This window comes from Pristiophorus japonicus, chromosome 18 (assembly GCF_044704955.1).
Source record: "Pristiophorus japonicus isolate sPriJap1 chromosome 18, sPriJap1.hap1, whole genome shotgun sequence".
In the NCBI taxonomy this organism is placed as follows: domain Eukaryota; kingdom Metazoa; phylum Chordata; class Chondrichthyes; family Pristiophoridae; genus Pristiophorus; species Pristiophorus japonicus.
In genome coordinates, this window is record NC_091994.1 from 56,965,253 (window position 1) to 56,983,525 (window position 18,273).

Sequence of the window (18,273 nt, forward strand, 5' to 3'; positions counted from 1 at the left end):
GAGAGACTCTTGGCAACTCGATAAATTGAGTTTGAAACATTCAGACAGGGTCAGAAAACAAATCCTGTGACCATAATGGTGTAATGGTAAGTGCTGCAGGGAATAGATTGATCTCCAGGGCCAGGGTGATCTCCTGCACTAGTGTCGATCGCCTGGATGGGTCGGAGAGGAATTTTCCCAGATTTTTTCTTCCTAAATTGGCCTGGGTTTTTATCTGGTTTTTGCCTCTCCCAGGAGATCACATGGCTCCGGTTGGGGTGGAGTGTGGAATGTTTCAGTATAAGGGGTGTCGCAGTTGTGTGAGGCGGACTGGTTGGGCTGGGTGCTCTTTACCTTTCCGTCATTGTTCATTGTTCATAGGTTTATATGTAACCTTCGGGCTGCTGACCGAGGGTCGTGCGGCTCTTTGTCGGCCGGCGCGGACACGATGGGCCGAAATGGCCTCCTTCTGCGCTGTAAATTTCTATGTTTCTCTGTTTCTAAAAGGCCGTGAGGTGTGACAGTGACTGTAGGAGAGCGGGACAATCAATGTAAGGGCAACAATACAAGTCCCTTTACCAGGAGTAATTATTGGCACCGTACCTGAAGAGGTTTATTCAAATCCTTTAAGGGTGAAGAGAATTGCTGGTTAAGGGTAATGTGGCTATTTTGATCTGCAAAAGGCATTTGATAACGTAACTCACAAGAGCCTTGTGGATAAAATGAAAGCAGTTGGAATAAGGGAGAATGTTTGAGATTAGAAGGTAACTTGGCTGTTTAATGGGAACAGGTGGCTCAAACTGACTGGTATGGGGTCTCCATGGCAGTGGGAGTCGATTTGCGGGGGGTCAGCGATCATGAACCCCTTACATCCGTGGGACGTGGTGTAAGTGTGGAGCGGGTAGGTCCGGTATTGACCTTCTGAAAGGTGTGTGTGGGTCCCACCGGAGCATAGAGGCGGGAGTCGAGAGAGGCAGCGGCCTATAAAAGGCTCAGCAGTCCGGGGAGTCGAGAGAGGCGGGAGTCCAGAAAGGCAGCGGCCTATAAAAGGCTCAGCAGTCCGGGGAGTCGAGAGAGACGGGAGTTGAGACACGGGAGAGAGACGGGAGTTGAGACACGGGAGAGAGACGGGAGTTGAGACACGGGAGTTGAGACACGGGAGTGAGACGGGAGTTGAGACACGGGAGAGAGACGGGAGTTGAGACACGGGAGTTGAGACACGGGAGAGAGACGGGAGTTGAGACACGGGAGAGAGACGGGAGTTGAGACACGGGAGTTGAGACACGGGAGTGAGACGGGAGTTGAGACACGGGAGAGAGACGGGAGTTGAGACACGGGAGTTGAGACACGGGAGAGAGACGGGAGTTGAGACACGGGAGAGAGACGGGAGTTGAGACACGGGAGTTGAGACACGGGAGAGAGACGGGAGTTGAGACACGGGAGTTGAGACACGGGAGAGAGACGGGAGTTGAGACACGGGAGAGAGACGGGAGTTGAGACACGGGAGTTGAGACACGGGAGAGAGACGGGAGTTGAGACACGGGAGAGAGACGGGAGTTGAGACACGGGAGTTGAGACACGGGAGTGAGACGGGAGTTGAGACACGGGAGTTGAGACACGGGAGTTGAGACACGGGAGAGAGACGGGAGTTGAGACACGGGAGTTGAGACACGGGAGAGAGACGGGAGTTGAGACACGGGAGTTGAGACACGGGAGAGAGACGGGAGTTGAGACACGGGAGTTGAGACACGGGAGTGAGACGGGAGTTGAGACACGGGAGTTGAGACACGGGAGTTGAGACACGGGAGAGAGACGGGAGTTGAGACACGGGAGTTGAGACACGGGAGAGAGACGGGAGTTGAGACACGGGAGTTGAGACACGGGAGTTGAGACACGGGAGTGAGACGGGAGTTGAGACACGGGAGTTGAGACACGGGAGTGAGACGGGAGTTGAGACACGGGAGAGAGACGGGAGTTGAGACACGGGAGTTGAGACACGGGAGTGAGACGGGAGTTGAGACACGGGAGTGAGACGGGAGTTGAGACACGGGAGAGAGACGGGAGTTGAGACACGGGAGTTGAGACACGGGAGAGAGACGGGAGTTGAGACACGGGAGTTGAGACACGGGAGTGAGACGGGAGTTGAGACACGGGAGTTGAGACACGGGAGTTGAGACACGGGAGTGAGACGGGAGTTGAGACACGGGAGTGAGACGGGAGTTGAGACACGGGAGTTGAGACACGGGAGAGAGACGGGAGTTGAGACACGGGAGTGAGACGGGAGTTGAGACACGGGAGTTGAGACACGGGAGTGAGACGGGAGTTGAGACACGGGAGTTGAGACACGGGAGAGAGACGGGAGTTGAGACACGGGAGAGAGACGGGAGTTGAGACACGGGAGTTGAGACACGGGAGAGAGACGGGAGTTGAGACACGGGAGTGAGACGGGAGTTGAGACACGGGAGAGAGACGGGAGTTGAGACACGGGAGTGAGACGGGAGTGAGACGGGAGTTGAGACACGGGAGTGAGACGGGAGTGAGACGGGAGTTGAGACACGGGAGTGAGACGGGAGTTGAGACACGGGAGTTGAGACACGGGAGTTGAGACACGGGAGTTGAGACACGGGAGTTGAGACACGGGAGAGAGACGGGAGTTGAGACACGGGAGTTGAGACACGGGAGTGAGACGGGAGTTGAGACACGGGAGAGAGACGGGAGTTGAGACACGGGAGTTGAGACACGGGAGTGAGACGGGAGTTGAGACACGGGAGTTGAGACACGGGAGAGAGACGGGAGTTGAGACACGGGAGTGAGACGGGAGTTGAGACACGGGAGTGAGACGGGAGTTGAGACACGGGAGAGAGACGGGAGTTGAGACACGGGAGTTGAGACACGGGAGTGAGACGGGAGTTGAGACACGGGAGTTGAGACACGGGAGAGAGACGGGAGTTGAGACACGGGAGTGAGACGGGAGTTGAGACACGGGAGTGAGACGGGAGTTGAGACACGGGAGAGAGACGGGAGTTGAGACACGGGAGTGAGACGGGAGTTGAGACACGGGAGAGAGACGGGAGTTGAGACACGGGAGAGAGACGGGAGTTGAGACACGGGAGAGAGACGGGAGTTGAGACGTAGCGGTGCAGCTCCAGCTGGGAGAGAAGGCAAAAAAGAAGTAGAAAGAAATCAAAAGGTGACGTCACAGCCAACGTGGTAAGTGATTGGCTGCTGATTGGTGAGTCGTTTTTCTTTTTCTTTATTAGTCAGTAACTTTTAACATTGTTGTCAGAAATTTAAGTGTATCTAAGGGTTAAGTCATGGCAGGACAGCTCGGTCATGTGATATGCTCCTCCTGTACCATGTGGGAACACGAGGACAACACCAGTGTCCCTGACGACTACATGTGCGGGAAGTGTGTCCACCTCCGGCTACTGACGGTCCGCGTTGCGGAGTTGGAGCTGAAGGTGGATTCACTCTGGAGCATCCACGATGCTGAGAATGACGTGAGTATCACGTGTAGCGAGTTGGTCTTACCGCAGGAGAAGGGTCCACAGCCAGATAGGGAATGGAAGACCAGCAGGAAGAGCAGTGCAAGGAAGGTCGTGCAGGGGTCCCCTGTGGTCATCCCACTGCAAAACAGATACACTGCTTTGAGTGCTGTTGAGGGGGATGACTCATCAGGAGTGGGCAGCAGCAGCCAAGTTCATGGCACCGTGGCTGGCTCTGTTGCACAGGAGGGCAGGAAAAAGAGTGGGCGAGCGATAGTGATAGGGGATTCAATTGTAAGGGGAATAGATAGGCGTTTCTGCGGCCGCAACCGAGACTCCAGGATGGTATGTTGCCTCCCTGGTGCAAGGGTCAAGGATGTCTCGGAGCGGGTGGAGGACATTCTAAAAAGGGAGGGAGAACAGCCAGTTGTCGTGGTGCACGTTGGTACCAATGACATAGGTAAAAAAAGGGATGAGTTCCTACGAAATGAATTTAAGGAGCTAGGAGCTAAATTAAAAAGTAGGACCTCAAAAGTAGTAATCTCGGGATTGCTACCAGTGCCACGTGCTAGTCAGAGTAGGAATCGCAGGATAGCTCAGATGAATACGTGGCTTGAGCAATGGTGCAGCAGGGAGGGATTCAAATTCCTGGGGCATTGGAACCGGTTCTGGGGGAGGTGGGACCAGTACAATCCGGACGGTCTGCACCTAGGCAGAATCGGAACCAATGTCCTCGGGGGAGTGTTTGCTAGTGCTGTTGGGGAGGAGTTAAACTAATATGGCAGGGGGATGGGAACCAATGCAGGGAGATAGAGGGAAACAAAAAGGAGGCAAAAACAAAAGACAGAAAGGAGATGAGGAAAAGTGGAGGGCAGAGAAACCCAAGGCAAAGAACAAAAAGGGCCATTGTACAGCAAAATTCTAAAAGGACAGAGGGTGTTAAAAAAACAAGCCTAAAGACCTTGTGTCTTAATGCAAGGAGTATCCGCAATAAGGTGGATGAATTAACTGTGCAAATAGATGTTAACAAATATGATGTGATTGGGATTACGGAGACGTGGCTCCAGGATGACCAGGGCTGGGAACTCAACATCCAGGGGTATTCAACATTCAGGAAGGATAGAATAAAAGGAAAAGGAGGTGGGGTAGCATTGCTGGTTAAGGAGGAGATTAAGGCAATAGTTAGGAAGGACATTAGCTTGGATGATGTGGAATCTATATGGGTAGAGCTGCAGAACACCAAAGGGCAAAAAACGTTAGTGGGAGTTGTGTACAGACCTCCAAACAGTAGTAGTGATGTTGGGGAGGGCATCAAACAGGAAATTAGGGCTGCGTGCAATAAAGGTGCAGCAGTTATAATGGGTGACTTTAATATGCACATAGATTGGGCTAACCAAACTGGAAGCAATACGGTGGAGGAGGATTTTCTGGAGTGCATAAGGGATGGTTTTTTAGACCAATATGTCGAGGAACCAACTAGGGGGGAGGCCATCTTAGACTGGGTGTTATGTAATGAGAAAGGATTAATTAGCAATCTCGTTGTGCGAGGCCCCTTGGGGAAGAGTGACCATAATATGGTGGAATTCTGCATTAGGATGGAGAATGAAACAGTTAATTCAGAGACCATGGTCCAGAACTTAAAGAAGGCTAACTTTGAAGGTATGAGGCGTGAATTGGCTGAGATGGATTGGCGAATGATACTTAAGGGGTTGACTGTGGATGGGCAATGGCAGACATTTAGAGACCGCATGGATGAACTACAACAATTGTACATTCCTGTCTGGCATAGAAATAAAAAAGGGAAGGTGGCTCAACCGTGGCTATCAAGGGAAATCAGGGATAGTATTAAAGCCAAGGAAGTGGCATACAAATTGGCCAGAAATAGCAGCGAACCTGGGGACTGGGAGAAATTTAGAACTCAGCAGAGGAGGACAAAGGGTTTGATTAGGGCAGGGAAAATGGAGTATGAGAAGAAGCTTGCAGGGAACATTAAGACGGATTGCAAAAGTTTCTATAGATATGTAAAGAGAAAAAGGTTAGTAAAGACAAATGTAGGTCCCCTGCAGTCAGAATCAGGGGAAGTCATAACGGGGAACAAAGAAATGGCGGACCAATTGAACAAGTACTTTGGTTCGGTATTCACGAAGGAGGACACGAACAACCTTCCGGTTATAAAAGGGGTCGGGGGGTCTAGTAAGGAGGAGGAACTGAGGGAAATCCTTATTAGCCGGGAAATTGTGTTGGGGAAATTGATGGGATTGAAGGCCGATAAATCCCCAGGGCCTGATGGACTGCATCCCAGAGTACTTAAGGAGGTGGCCTTGGAAATAGTGGATGCGTTGACAGTCATTTTCCAACATTCCATTGACTCTGGATCAGTTCCTATGGAGTGGAGGGTAGCCAATGTAACCCCACTTTTTAAAAAAGGAGGGAGAGAGAAAACAGGGAATTATAGACCGGTCAGCCTGACATCGGTAGTGGGTAAAATGATGGAATCAATTATTAAGGATGTCATAGCAGTGCATTTGGAAAGAGGTGACATGATAGGTCCAAGTCAGCATGGATTTGTGAAAGGGAAATCATGCTTGACAAATCTTCTGGAATTTTTTGAGGATGTTTCCAGTAGAGTGGATAAGGGAGAACCAGTTGATGTGGTATATTTGGACTTTCAGAAGGCGTTCGACAAGGTCCCACACAAGAGATTGATGTGCAAAGTTAGAGCACATGGGATTGGGGGTAGTGTACTGACATGGATTGAGAACTGGTTGGCAGACAGGAAGCAAAGAGTAGGAGTAAATGGGTACTTTTCAGAATGGCAGGCAGTGACTAGTGGGGTACCGCAAGGTTCTGTGCTGGGGCTCCAGCTGTTTACACTGTACATTAATGATTTAGATGAGGGGATTAAATGTAGTATCTCCAAATTTGCGGATGACACTAAGTTGGGTGGCAGTGTGAGCTGCGAGGAGGATGCTGTGAGGCTGCAGAGCGACTTGGATAGGTTAGGTGAGTGGGCAAATGCATGGCAGATGAAGTATAATGTGGATAAATGTGAGGTTATCCACTTTGGTGGTAAAAACAGAGAGACAGACTATTATCTGAATGGTGACAGATTAGGAAAAGGGGAGGTGCAAAGAGACCTGGGTGTCATGGTACATCAGTCATTGAAGGTTGGCATGCAGGTGCAGCAGGCGGTTAAGAAAGCAAATGGCATGTTGGCTTTCATAGCAAGGGGATTTGAGTACAGGGGCAGGGAGGTGTTGCTACAGTTGTACAGGGCATTGGTGAGGCCACACCTGGAGTATTGTGTACAGTTTTGGTCTCCTAACCTGAGGAAGGACATTCTTGCTATTGAGGGAGTGCAGCGAAGGTTCACCAGACTGATTCCCGGGATGGCGGGACTGACCTATCAAGAAAGACTGGATCAACTGGGCTTGTATTCACTGGAGTTCAGAAGAATGAGAGGGGACCTCATAGAAACATATAAAATTCTGACGGGGTTAGACAGGTTAGATGCAGGAAGAATGTTCCCAATGTTGGGGAAGTCCAGAACCAGGGGTCACAGTCTAAGGATAAGGGGTAAGCCATTTAGGACCGAGATGCGGAGGAACTTCTTCACCCAGAGAGTGGTGAACCTGTGGAATTCTCTACCACAGAAAGTTGTTGAGGCCAATTCACTAAATATATTCAAAAAGGAGTTAGATGAGGTCCTTACTGCTAGGGGGATCAAGGGGTATGGCGAGAAAGCAGGAATGGGGTACTGAAGTTGAATGTTCAGCCATGAACTCATTGAATGGCGGTGCAGGCTAGAAGGGCCGAATGGCCTACTCCTGCACCTATTTTCTATGTTTCTATGTTTCTATGTTTCTATAGGGGAAGAGTTGCATGCCTGGATAGCCATAGGTGCTGACCAGTTTGGGCCAGCGGTGTCTGAGAGCTGCCTGCAGTGACATTTACCAAAATTCCCTGGATTCTGGGGAGGTCCCAACAGACTGGAAAACTGCAAATGTAATGCCCCTATTTAAAAAAAGGAGGCAGACAAAAAGCAGGAAACTATAGACCAGTTAGCCTAACATCGGTGGTTGGGAAAATGTTGGAGTCCATTATTAAAGAAGCAGTAGCAGGACATTTGGAAAAGCAAAATTCGGTCAGACAGAGACAGCATGGATTTATGAAGGGGAAGTCACGTTTGACAAATTTGCTGGAGTTCTTTGAGGATGTAACGAACAGGGTGGATAAAGGGGAACCAGTGGATGTGGTGTATTTGGACTTCCTGAAGGCATTTGACAAGGTGCCACATAAAAGGTTACTGCACAAGATAAAAGTTCACGGGGTTGGGGGTAATATATTAGCATGGATAGAGGATTGGCTAACTAACACAGAACAGAGAGTCGGGATAAATGGTTCATTCTCTGGTTGGCAACCAGTAACTAGTGGGGTGCCACAGGGATCAGTGCTGGGACCCCAACTATTTACAATCTATATTAACGGCTTGGAAGAAGGGACTGAGTGTAACGTAGCCAAGTTTGCTGACGATACAAAGATGGGAGGAAAAGCAATGTGTGAGGAGGACACAAAAAATCTGCAAAAGGACATAGACAGGCTAAGTGAGTGGGCAAAAATTTGGCAGATGGGGTATAATGTTGAAAAGTGTGAGGTCATGCACTTTGGCAGAAAAAATCAAAGAGCAAGTTATTATTTAAATGGAGAAAGATTGCAAAGTGCTGCAGTTCAGCGGGACCTGGGGGTACTTGTGCATAATACACAAAAGAATAGTATGCAGGTACTGCAAATGATCAGGAAGGCCAATGGTATCTTGGCCTTTATTGCAAAGGGGATGGAGTATAAAAGCAGGGAAGTCTTGCTACAGCTATACATAGTATTGGTGAGGCCACACCTGGAATACTGCGTGCAGTTTTGGTTTCCATATTTACGAAAGGATATACTTGCTTTGGAGGCAGTTCAGAGAAGGTTCACTAGGTTGATTCCGGGGATGAAAGGGTTGACTTATGAGGAAAGGTTGAGGAGGTTGGGCCTCTACTCATTGGCATTCAGAAGAATGAGAGATGATCTTATCGAAACGTATAAGATTATGAGGGGGCTTGACAAGGTGGATGCAGAGAGGATGTTTCCACTGATGGGGGAGACTAGAACTAGGGGACATGGTCTTAGAATAAGGGGCCACCCATTTAAAAGTGAGATGAGGAGGAATTTCTTCTCTCGAAGGGTTGTAAATCTGTGGAATTTGCTGCATCAGAGAGCTGTGGAGGCTGGGTCATTGAATAAATTTAATAGACAGTTTCTTGAGCGATAAGGGGATAAGGAGTTATGGGGAGTGGGCGGGGAAGTGGAGCTGAGTCCATGATCAGATCAGCCATGATCTTATTGAATGGAGGAGCAGGCTCGAGGGGCTGTATGGCCTACTCCTGTTCCTATTTCTGATGTTCTTATGTTCGCTCACCAGAACCAGGCTGGTCAGATACCTCCCACTGACCCCGCAAATACCCTTGGGGTCAGCACCGGGACCACAATCATCCTGTAAATGCTCAGATTGTCCTCTTCCCCCAATTGCACATTCTGGGCCACAATGATCAACATTCACTCATTCTTGTGAGTGAGGGGGGCACAGAGAGGGAGGGGGGCACATAGAGAGGGAGGGGGGCACAGAAAGAGGGAGGGGGGGCACAGAGAGAGGGAGGGGGCACAGATTGAAGGAGGGGGCACAGAGAGAGGGAGGGGGGGCACAGAGAGAGGGAGGGGGGCACAGAGAGAGGGAGGGGGGCACAGAGAGGGAGGGGGCACAGAGAGAGAGAGGGGGGGCACAGAGAGAGGGAGGGGGGCACAGAGAGAGGGAGGGGGGCACAGAGAGGGAGGGGGGCAAAGAGAGAGGATGGGGGCACAGAGAGGGAGGGGGGCACAGAGAGAGAGAGAGGGGGGCACAGAGGGAGGGAGGGGAGGCACAGAGAGAGGGAGGGGGGGCACAGAGAGAGGGAGGGGGGCACAGAGAGCGGGAGGGGGGCACAGAGAGAGGATGGGGACACAGAGAGAGGGAGGGGGGCAAAGAGAGAGGATGGGGGCACAGAGAGGGAGGGGGGGCACAGAGAGAGGGAGTGGGGCACAGAGAGAGGGAGGAGAGGCACAGAGAGAGGGAGGGGGTGCACAGAGAGAGGGAGGGGGTACAGAGAAAGGGAGGGGGGCAAAGAGAGAGGGAGGGGGGCACAGAGAGTGGGAGGGGGCACAGAAAAAGGGAGGGGGGCACAGAGAGAGGGAGGGGGGCACAGAGAGAGGGAGGGGGGCACAGAGAGAGGGAAGGGGGCACAGAGAGAGGGAGGGGGGCACAGAGAGAGGGAGCGGGCACAGAGAGAGGGAAGGGGGCACAGAGAGAGGGGGGGGGCACAGATTGAGGGAGGGGGCCACAGATACCAGGAGTGGGCACAGAGAGGGAGGGGGGCCACAGAGAGAGGGAGGGGGGCACAGAGAGAGGGAGGGGGCACAGAGAGAGGGAGTGAGGGCACAGAGAGAGGGAGGGGGGCACAGAGAGAGGGAGTGGGGCACAGAGAGAGGGAGGGGGGCACAGAGAGGGAGGGGGCACAGAGTGAGGGAGGGGGGCACAGAGAGAGGGTGGGGGCACAGAGAGAGGGAAGGGGGGCACAGAGAGATGGGGGGCACAGAGAGAGGGGGGGGCAAAGAGCGAGGGAGGGGGGCACAGAGAGGGAGGGGGGCACAGAGAGAGGGAGAGGGGCACAGGGAGAGGGAGGGCGGCACAGAGAGAAGGAAGGGGGCACAGAGAGGGAGGAGGGCACAGAGAGAGGGAGGGGGGCACAGAGAGAGGGGGGCACAGAGTGAGGGAGGGGGGCACAGAGAGAGGGAGGGGGCACAGAGAGAGGGAAGGGGGCACAGAGAGATGATGGGGGGCACAGAGAGAGGGACAGGGGCAAAGAGAGAGGATGGGGGGCACAGAGAGGGAAGGGGGGCACAGAGAGAGGGAGGGGGGGCACAGTGAGAGGGAGGGGGGACAGAGAGAGAGGGAGGGGGGGCACAGAGAGAGGGAGGGGGCACAGAGAGAGAGAGGGAGGGCACAGAGAGAGGGAGGGGGGCACAGACAGGGAGGGGGGCACATAGAGAGGGAGGGGGGCACATAGAGAGGGAGGGGGGCACAGAGAGAGGGAGGGGGGGCACAGAGTGAGGGAGGGGGGCACAGAGAGAGGCTGGGGGCACAGAGAGAGGGAGGGGGGGCACAGAGAGAAGATGGGGGGCACAGAGAGAGGGAGGGGGGCAAAGAGAGAGGGAGGGGGGCACAGAGAGGGAGGGGGCACAGAGAGAGGGAGGGGGGCACAGAGTGAGGGAGGGGGGGCATAGAATGAGGGAGGGGGCAAAGAGAGAGGGAGGGGGCACAGAGAGAGGAAGGGGGGGCAAAGAGAGAGGATGGCACAGAGAGAGGGAAGGGGGCACAGAGAGAGGGAGGGGGGCACAGAGAGGGAGGGGGGCACAGAGAGAGGGAGGGGGGCACAGAGAGAGGGAGGGGACACAGAGGGATGGGGGCACAGAGAGAGGGAGGGCGGCACAGAGAGAGGGAGGGGGGCAGAGATTGAGGGAGGGGACCACAGAGGCAGGGGGGCACAGAGAGGGAGGGGGGCACAGAGAGAGAGAGGGGGGGCACAGAGAGAGGGAGGGGGGCACAGAGAGAGGGAGGGGGCACAGAGAGAGGGAGGGGGCACAGAGAGAGGGAGCGGGGGCACAGAGAGAGGGAGGGGGGGCACAGAGAGAGGGAGGGGGGCACAGAGAGAGGGAGGGGGCACAGTGAGAGGGAGGGGGCACAGAGAGAGGGAGGGGGCACACAGAGAGGGAGGGGGGCACAGAGAGAGGGAGGGGGGCACAGAGAGAGGGAGGGGGGGCACAGAAAGAGGGAGAGGGGCACAGAGAGAGGGAGGGGGGGCACAGAGAGAGGGAGGGGGGGCACAGAGAGAGGGAGGGGGGCACAGAGAGAGGGAGGGGCACAGAGAGAGGAAGGGGGGCACAGAGAGAGGGAGGGGGGCACATAGAGAGGGAGCGGGGCACAGAGAGAGGGAGGGGGGTACAGAGTGAGGGAGGGGGGCACAGAGAGAGGGAGGGGGGCACAGAGAGAGGGAGGGGGGCACAGAGAGGGAGGGGGCACAGAGTGAGGGAGGGGGGCACAGAGAGAGGGTGGGGGCACAGAGAGAGGGAGGGAGGGCACAGAGAGAGGGAGGGGGGGCACAGAGAGAGGGAGGGGGGGCACAGAGAGGGACGGGAGGCACAGAGAGAGGTAGGGGGGCACAGAGAGAGGGAGGGAGGGCACAGAGAGAGGGAGGGGGGCACAGAGAGAGGGAGGGAGGAACAGAGAGAGGGAGGGGGGGCAAAGAGAGAGGGAGGGGGCACAGAGATGGAGGAGGGCACAGAGAGAGGGAGGGGGGCACAGAGAGAGGGAGGGGACACAGAGGGAGGGGGGCACAGAGAGGGAGGGGGGCACAGATTGAGGGAGGGGGCCACAGGAGAAGGAGGGGGGGCGCAGAGAGAGGGAGGAGGGCACAGAGAGAGGGAAGGGGGCACAGAGAGGGAGGGGGGCACAGAGTGAGGGAGGGGGGCACAGAGAGTGGGAGGGGGCACGTAGAGAGGGAGGGGGCTGAGAGAGAGGGAGGTGGCCACAGAGAGAGGGAGGGGGGCACAGAGAGGGAGGGGGGCACATAGAGAGGAAGGGGGCACAGAGAGAGGGAGGGTTCACAGAGGGAGGGGGGCACAGAGAGGGAGGGGGGCACAGATTGAGGGAGGGGGCCACAGGAGAGGGAGGGGGGGCGCAGAGAGAGGGAGGGGGGCACATAGAGAGGAAAGGGGCACAGAGAGAGGGAGGGGGCACAGAGAGAGGGAGGGGGCACAGATTGAGGGAGGGGGTCACAGAGGGGGGGGGCACAGAGAGGGAGGGGGACACAGAGAGAGGGAGGGGGCACAGAGAGAGGGAGGGGTCACAGAGAGAGGGAGGGGTCACAGAGAGAGGGAGGGGGGCACAGAGAGAGGGAGGGGGCACAGAGAGAGGGAGGGGGGCACAGAGAGGGAGGGGGGCACATAGAGAGGGAGGGGGGCACAGAGTGAGGGAGGGGGGCACAGAGAGAGGGAGGGTGCACAGAGAGAGGGAGTGAGGGCACAGAGAGAGGGAGGGGGCACAGAGAGAGGGAGGGGGCACAGAGAGAGAGAGGGGGCACAGAGAGAGGCAGAGGGGCACAGAGAGAGGGAGGTGGGCACAGAGAGAGGGAGGGGGGGCACAGAGAGAGGGAGGGGGGCACAGAGAGAGGGAGTGAGGGCACAGAGAGAGGGAGGGGCGTACAGAGAGAGGGAGGGGGGCACAGAGAGGGAGGGGGAGGGCACAGAGAGAGGAAGGGGGGAACACGGAGGGGGGCACAGAGAGGGAGGGGGGCACAGAGAGAGGGAGGGGGGCACAGAGAGAGGGAGGGGGGGCACAGAGAGGGACGGGAGGCACAGAGAGAGGGAGGGGGGCACAGAGAGAGGGAGGGGGGGCACAGAGAGAGGGAGGGGGCACAGAGAGAGGGAGGGGGCACAGATTGAGGGAGCGGGTCACAGGGGGGGGGCACAGAGAGGGAGGGGGGCACAGAGAGAGGGAGGGGGCACAGAGAGAGGGAGGGGTCACAGAGAGAGGGAGGGGGGCACAGAGAGAGGGAGGGGGCACAGAGAGAGGGAGGGGGGCACAGAGAGGGAGGGGGGCACATAGAGAGGGAGGGGGGCACAGAGTGAGGGAGGGGGGCACAGAGAGAGGGAGGGTGCACAGAGAGAGGGAGTGAGGGCACAGAGAGAGGGAGGGGGGCACAGAGAGAGGGAGGGGGCACAGAGAGAGAGAGGGGGCACAGAGAGAGGGAGGGGGCACAGAGAGAGGGAGGTGGGCACAGATTGAGGGAGGAGGGCACAGAGAGAGGGAGGGGGGGCACAGAGAGAGGGAGGGGGGCACAGAGCGAGGGAGTGAGGGCACAGAGAGAGGGAGGGGGGCACAGAGAGAGGGAGGGAGGCACAGAGAGGGAGGGGGAGGGCACAGAGAGGGAGGGGGGAACACGGAGAGAGGGAGGGAGGGCACAGAGAGAGGGAGGGGGGGCACAGAGAGAGGGAGGGGGGCACAGAGAGGGACGGGAGGCACAGAGAGAGGGAGGGGGGCACAGAGAGAGGGAGGGCACAGAGCGAGGGAGGGAGGCACAGAGAGAGGGAGGGAGGAACAGAGAGAGGGAGGGGGGGCACAGAGAGAGGGAGGGGGGCACAGAGAGGGACGGGAGGCACAGAGAGAGGGAGGGGGGCACAGAGAGAGGGAGGGCACAGAGCGAGGGAGGGAGGCACAGAGAGAGGGAGGGAGGAACAGAGAGAGGGAGGGGGGGCACAGAGAGAGGGAGGGGGGGCACAGAGAGAGGGAGGGGGGCACAGAGAGGGAGGAGGGCACAGAGATCGGGAAGGGGGCACAGAGAGGGAGGGGGGGCACAGAGAGAGGGAGGGGACACAGAGAGAGGGAGGGTGGGCACAGAGAGAGGGTGGGGGGCACAGAGAGAGGGAGGTGGCCACAGAGAGAGGGAGGGGGGCACAGAGAGAGAGGGGGGGCACAGAGAGAGGGAGGGGGGCACAGAGAGAGGGAGGGGGGGCACAGAGAGAGGGAGGGGGGCACATCGAGAGGGAGGGGGCACAGAGAGAGGGAGGGGGCACAGATTGAGGGAGGGGACCACAGAGAGCGGGAGGGGGGGCGCAGAGAGGGTGGGGGGCACAGAGTGAGGGAGGGGGGCACAGAGAGAGGGAGGGGGCACAGAGAGGGAGGGGGGCACAGAGAGAGGGAGGGGGGCACAGAGAGAGGGAGGGTACACAGAGGGAGGGGGGCACAGAGAGAGGGAGGGGGGCACAGAGAGAGGGAGGGGGGCACAGATTGAGGGAGGGGACCACAGAGGGAGAGGGGCACAGAGAGGGAGGGGGGCACATAGAGAGGGAGGGGGCACAGAGAGAGGGAGGGGGGCACAGAGAGAGGGAGGGGGCACAGAGAGAGGGAGGGGGCACAGAGAGAGGGAGGGGAGGCACAGAGAGAGGGAGGGGGGCACAGAGAGAGGGAGGGGGGCAAAGAGAGGGAGGGGGGCACATAGAGAGGGGGGGGTACAGAGAGAGGGAGGGGGACACAGAGTGAGGGAGGGGGGCACAGAGAGAGGGAGTGAGGGCACAGAGAGAGGGAGGGGGGCACAGAGAGACGGAGGGGGGCACAGAGAGGGAGGGGGAGGGCACAGAGAGAGGGAGGGGGGAACAGGGAGGGGGACACAGAGAGGGAGGGGGGCACAGAGAGAGGGAGGGGGGCACAGAGAGAGGGAGGGGGGCACAGAGAGGGACGGAAGGCACAGAGAGAGGGAGGGGGGCACAGAGAGAGGGAGGGGGGCACAGAGAGAGGGTGGGGGCACAGAGAGAGGGAGGGGGCACAGATTGAGGGAGGCGGCCACAGAGGGTGGGTGGCACAGAGAGGGAGGGGGCACAGAGAGAGGGAGGGGGCACAGAGAGAGGGAGGGGACACAGAGGGAGGGGGACACAGAGAGGGAGGGGGGGCACAGATTGAGGGAGGGGGCCACAGGAGAGGGAGGGGGGGCGCAGAGAGAGGGAGGGGAGCACATAGAGAGGGAGGGGGCACAGAGAGAGGGAGGGGGGCACAGAGAGTGGGGGGGCACAGAGAGAGGGAGGGGGCACAGAGAGAGGGAGGGGGCACAGATTGAGGGAGGGGGCCACAGAGTGGGGGGGCACAGAGAGGGAGGGGGGCACAGAGAGGGGGAGAGGGCACAGATAGAGGGAGGGGTCACAGAGAGAGGGAGGGCACAGAGAGAGGGAGGGGGGCACAGAGAGAGGGAGGGGGGCACAGATTGAGGGAGGGGACCACAGAGGGAGGGAGGGGGGACAGAGAGAGGGAGTGAGGGCACAGAGAGAGGGAGGGGGGCACAGAGAGAGGGAGGGTACACAGAGGGAGGGGGGCACAGAGAGAGGGAGGGGGAGCACAGAGAGAGGGAGAGGGGCACAGATTGAGGGAGGGGACCACAGAGGGAGGGAGGGGGGACAGAGAGAGGGAGGGGGGACAGAGAGAGGGAGGGGGGCACAGAGAGAGGGAGGGGGGCACAGAGAGAGGGAGGGGGCACAGAGAGAGGGAGGGGGCACAGAGAGAGTGAGGGGGGGTACAGAGAGAGGGAGGGGGGCACAGAGAGAGGGAGGGGGGCAAACAGAGGGAGGGGGGCACATGGAGAGGGGGAGCACAGAGAGAGGGAGGGGGACACAGAGTGAGGGAGGGGGGCACAGAGAGAGGGAGTGAGGGCACAGAGAGAGGGAAGGGGGCACAGAGAGGGAGGGGGGCACAGAGTGAGGGAGGGGGGCACAGAGAGTGGGAGGGGGGCACGTAGAGAGGGAGGGGGCAGAGAGAGAGGGAGGTGGCCACAGAGAGAGGGAGGCGGGCACAGAGAGGGAGGGGGGGCACAGAGAGAGGGAGGGGACACAGAGAGAGGGAGGGGGGGCACAGAGAGAGGGAGGGGGGCCCAGAGAGAGGGAGGTGGCCACACAGAGAGGGAGGGGGGGCACAGAGAGAGGGAGGGGGGGCACAGAGAGGGACGGGAGGCACAGAGAGAGGGAGGGAGGGCACAGAGAGAGGGAGGGGGGCACAGAGAGAGGGAGGGAGGAACAGCGACAGGGAGGGGGGGCAAAGAGAGAGGGAGGGGGCACAGAGATGGAGGAGGGCACAGAGAGAGGGAGGGGGGCACAGAGAGAGGGAGGGGGGGCACAGAGAGAGGGAGGGGGCACAGAGAGGGAGGAGGGCACAGAGCGAGGGAAGGGGGCACAGAGAGGGAGGGGGGGCACAGAGTGAGGGAGGGGGGCACAGAGAATGGGAGGGGGGCACGTAGAGAGGGAGGGGGCAGAGAGAGAGGGAGGTGGCCACAGAGAGAGGGAGGGGGGCACAGAGAGGGAGGGGGGGCACAGAGAGAGGGAGGGGACACAGAGAGAGGGAGCGGGGGCACAGAGAGAGGGAGGGGGGCACAGAGAGAGGGAGGTGGCCACAGAGAGAGGGAGGGGGGCACAGAGAGGGAGGGGGGGCACAGAGAGAGGGAGGGGGGCACAGAGAGAGGGAGGGGACACAGAGGGAGGGGGGCACAGAGACAGGGAGGGGGGCACAGATTGAGGGAGGGGGCCACAGAGAGAGGGAGGGGGGCGCAGAGAGAGGGAGGGGGGCACATAGAGAGGGAGGGGACACAGAGAGAGGGAGGGGGCACAGATTGAGGGAGGGGACCACAGAGAGCGGGAGGGGGGCGCAGAGAGGGTGAGGGGCACAGAGAGGGAGGAGGGCACAGAGAGAGGGAAGGGGGCACAGAGAGGGAGGGGGGCACAGAGTGAGGGAGGGGGGCACAGAGAGTGGGAAGGGGGCACGTAGAGAGGGAGGGGGCAGAGAGAGAGGGAGGTGGCCACAGAGAGAGGGAGGGGGGCACAGAGTGGGAGGGGGGCACAGAGAGAGGGAGGGGGGGCACAGAGAGAGGGAGGGGGCACAGAGAGGGACGGGAGGCACAGAGAGAGGGAGGGGGGCACAGAGAGAGGGAGGGAGTGCACAGAGAGAGGGAGGGGGGCACAGAGAGAGGGAGGGAGGAACAGAGAGAGGGAGGGGGGGCAAAGAGAGAGGGTGGGGGGCACAGAGATGGAGGAGGGCACAGAGAGAGGGAGGGGGGCACAGAGAGAGGGAGGGGGGCACAGAGAGAGGGAGGGGGGCACAGAGAGGGAGGAGGGCACAGAAGAGGGAAGGGGGCACAGAGAGGGAGGGGGGCACAGAGTGAGGGAGGGGGGCACAGAGAGTGGGAGGGGGGCACGTAGAGAGGGAGGGGGCAGAGATAGAGGGAGGTGGCCACAGAGAGAGGGAGGGGGGCACAGAGAGGGAGGGGGGGCACAGAGAGAGGGAGGGGACACAGAGAGAGGGAGGGGGGCACAGAGAGAGGGAGTGGGGCACAGAGAGAGGGAGGTGGCCACAGAGAGAGGGAGGGGGGCACAGAGAGTGAGGGGGGGCACAGAGAGAGGGAGGGGGGCACAGAGAGAGGGAGGGGACACAGAGGGAGGGGGGCACAGAGAGAGGGAGGGGGGCACAGATTGAGGGAGGGGGCCACAGAGAGAGGGAGGGGGGGGCGCAGAGAGAGGGAGGGGGGCACATAGAGAGGGAGGGGGCACAGAGAGAGGGAGGGGGCACAGATTGAGGGAGGGGACCACAGAGAGCGGGAGGGGTGGTGCAGAGGGTGGGGGGCACAGTGAGGGAGGGGGGGCAGGGTGAGGGAGGGGGCACAGAGAGAGGGAGGGGGCACAGAGAGAGGAAGGGGGGGCAAAGAGAGAGGATGGCACAGAGAGAGGGAGGGGGGCACAGAGAGAGGGAGGGGGCACAGAGAGGGAGGGGGGCACAGAGAGAGGGAGGGGGGCACAGAGAGAGGGAGGGTACACAGAGGGAGGGGGGCACAGAGAGAGGGAGGGGGGCACAGAGACAGGGAGGGGGCACAGATTGAGGGAGGGGACCACAGAGGGAGAGGGGCACAGTGAGGGAGGGGGGCACAGAGAGAGGGAGGGGGGGCACAGAGAGAGGGAGGGGGGGCACAGAGAGAGGGAGGGGGGGCACAGAGAGAGGGAGGGGGCACAGAGAGAGGGAGGGGGCACAGAGAGAGGGAGGGGGGCACAGAGAGAGGGAGGGGGGCACTGAGAGAGGGAGGGGGGCACTGAGAGAGGGAGGGGGGCACAGAGAGAGGGAGGGGGCACAGAGTGAGGGAGGGGGCACAGAGAG

At 58.9% G+C, this 18,273-nt stretch overlaps 1 protein-coding gene across 1 annotated transcript in view; it reads left to right on the forward strand.

The window, feature by feature from the left end:
- The window catches only part of LOC139229043 (cystinosin-like), a 31,189-nt gene that overhangs the window by 94 nt on the left and 12,822 nt on the right, over positions 1–18,273 (forward strand). The window lies entirely within an intron of this gene.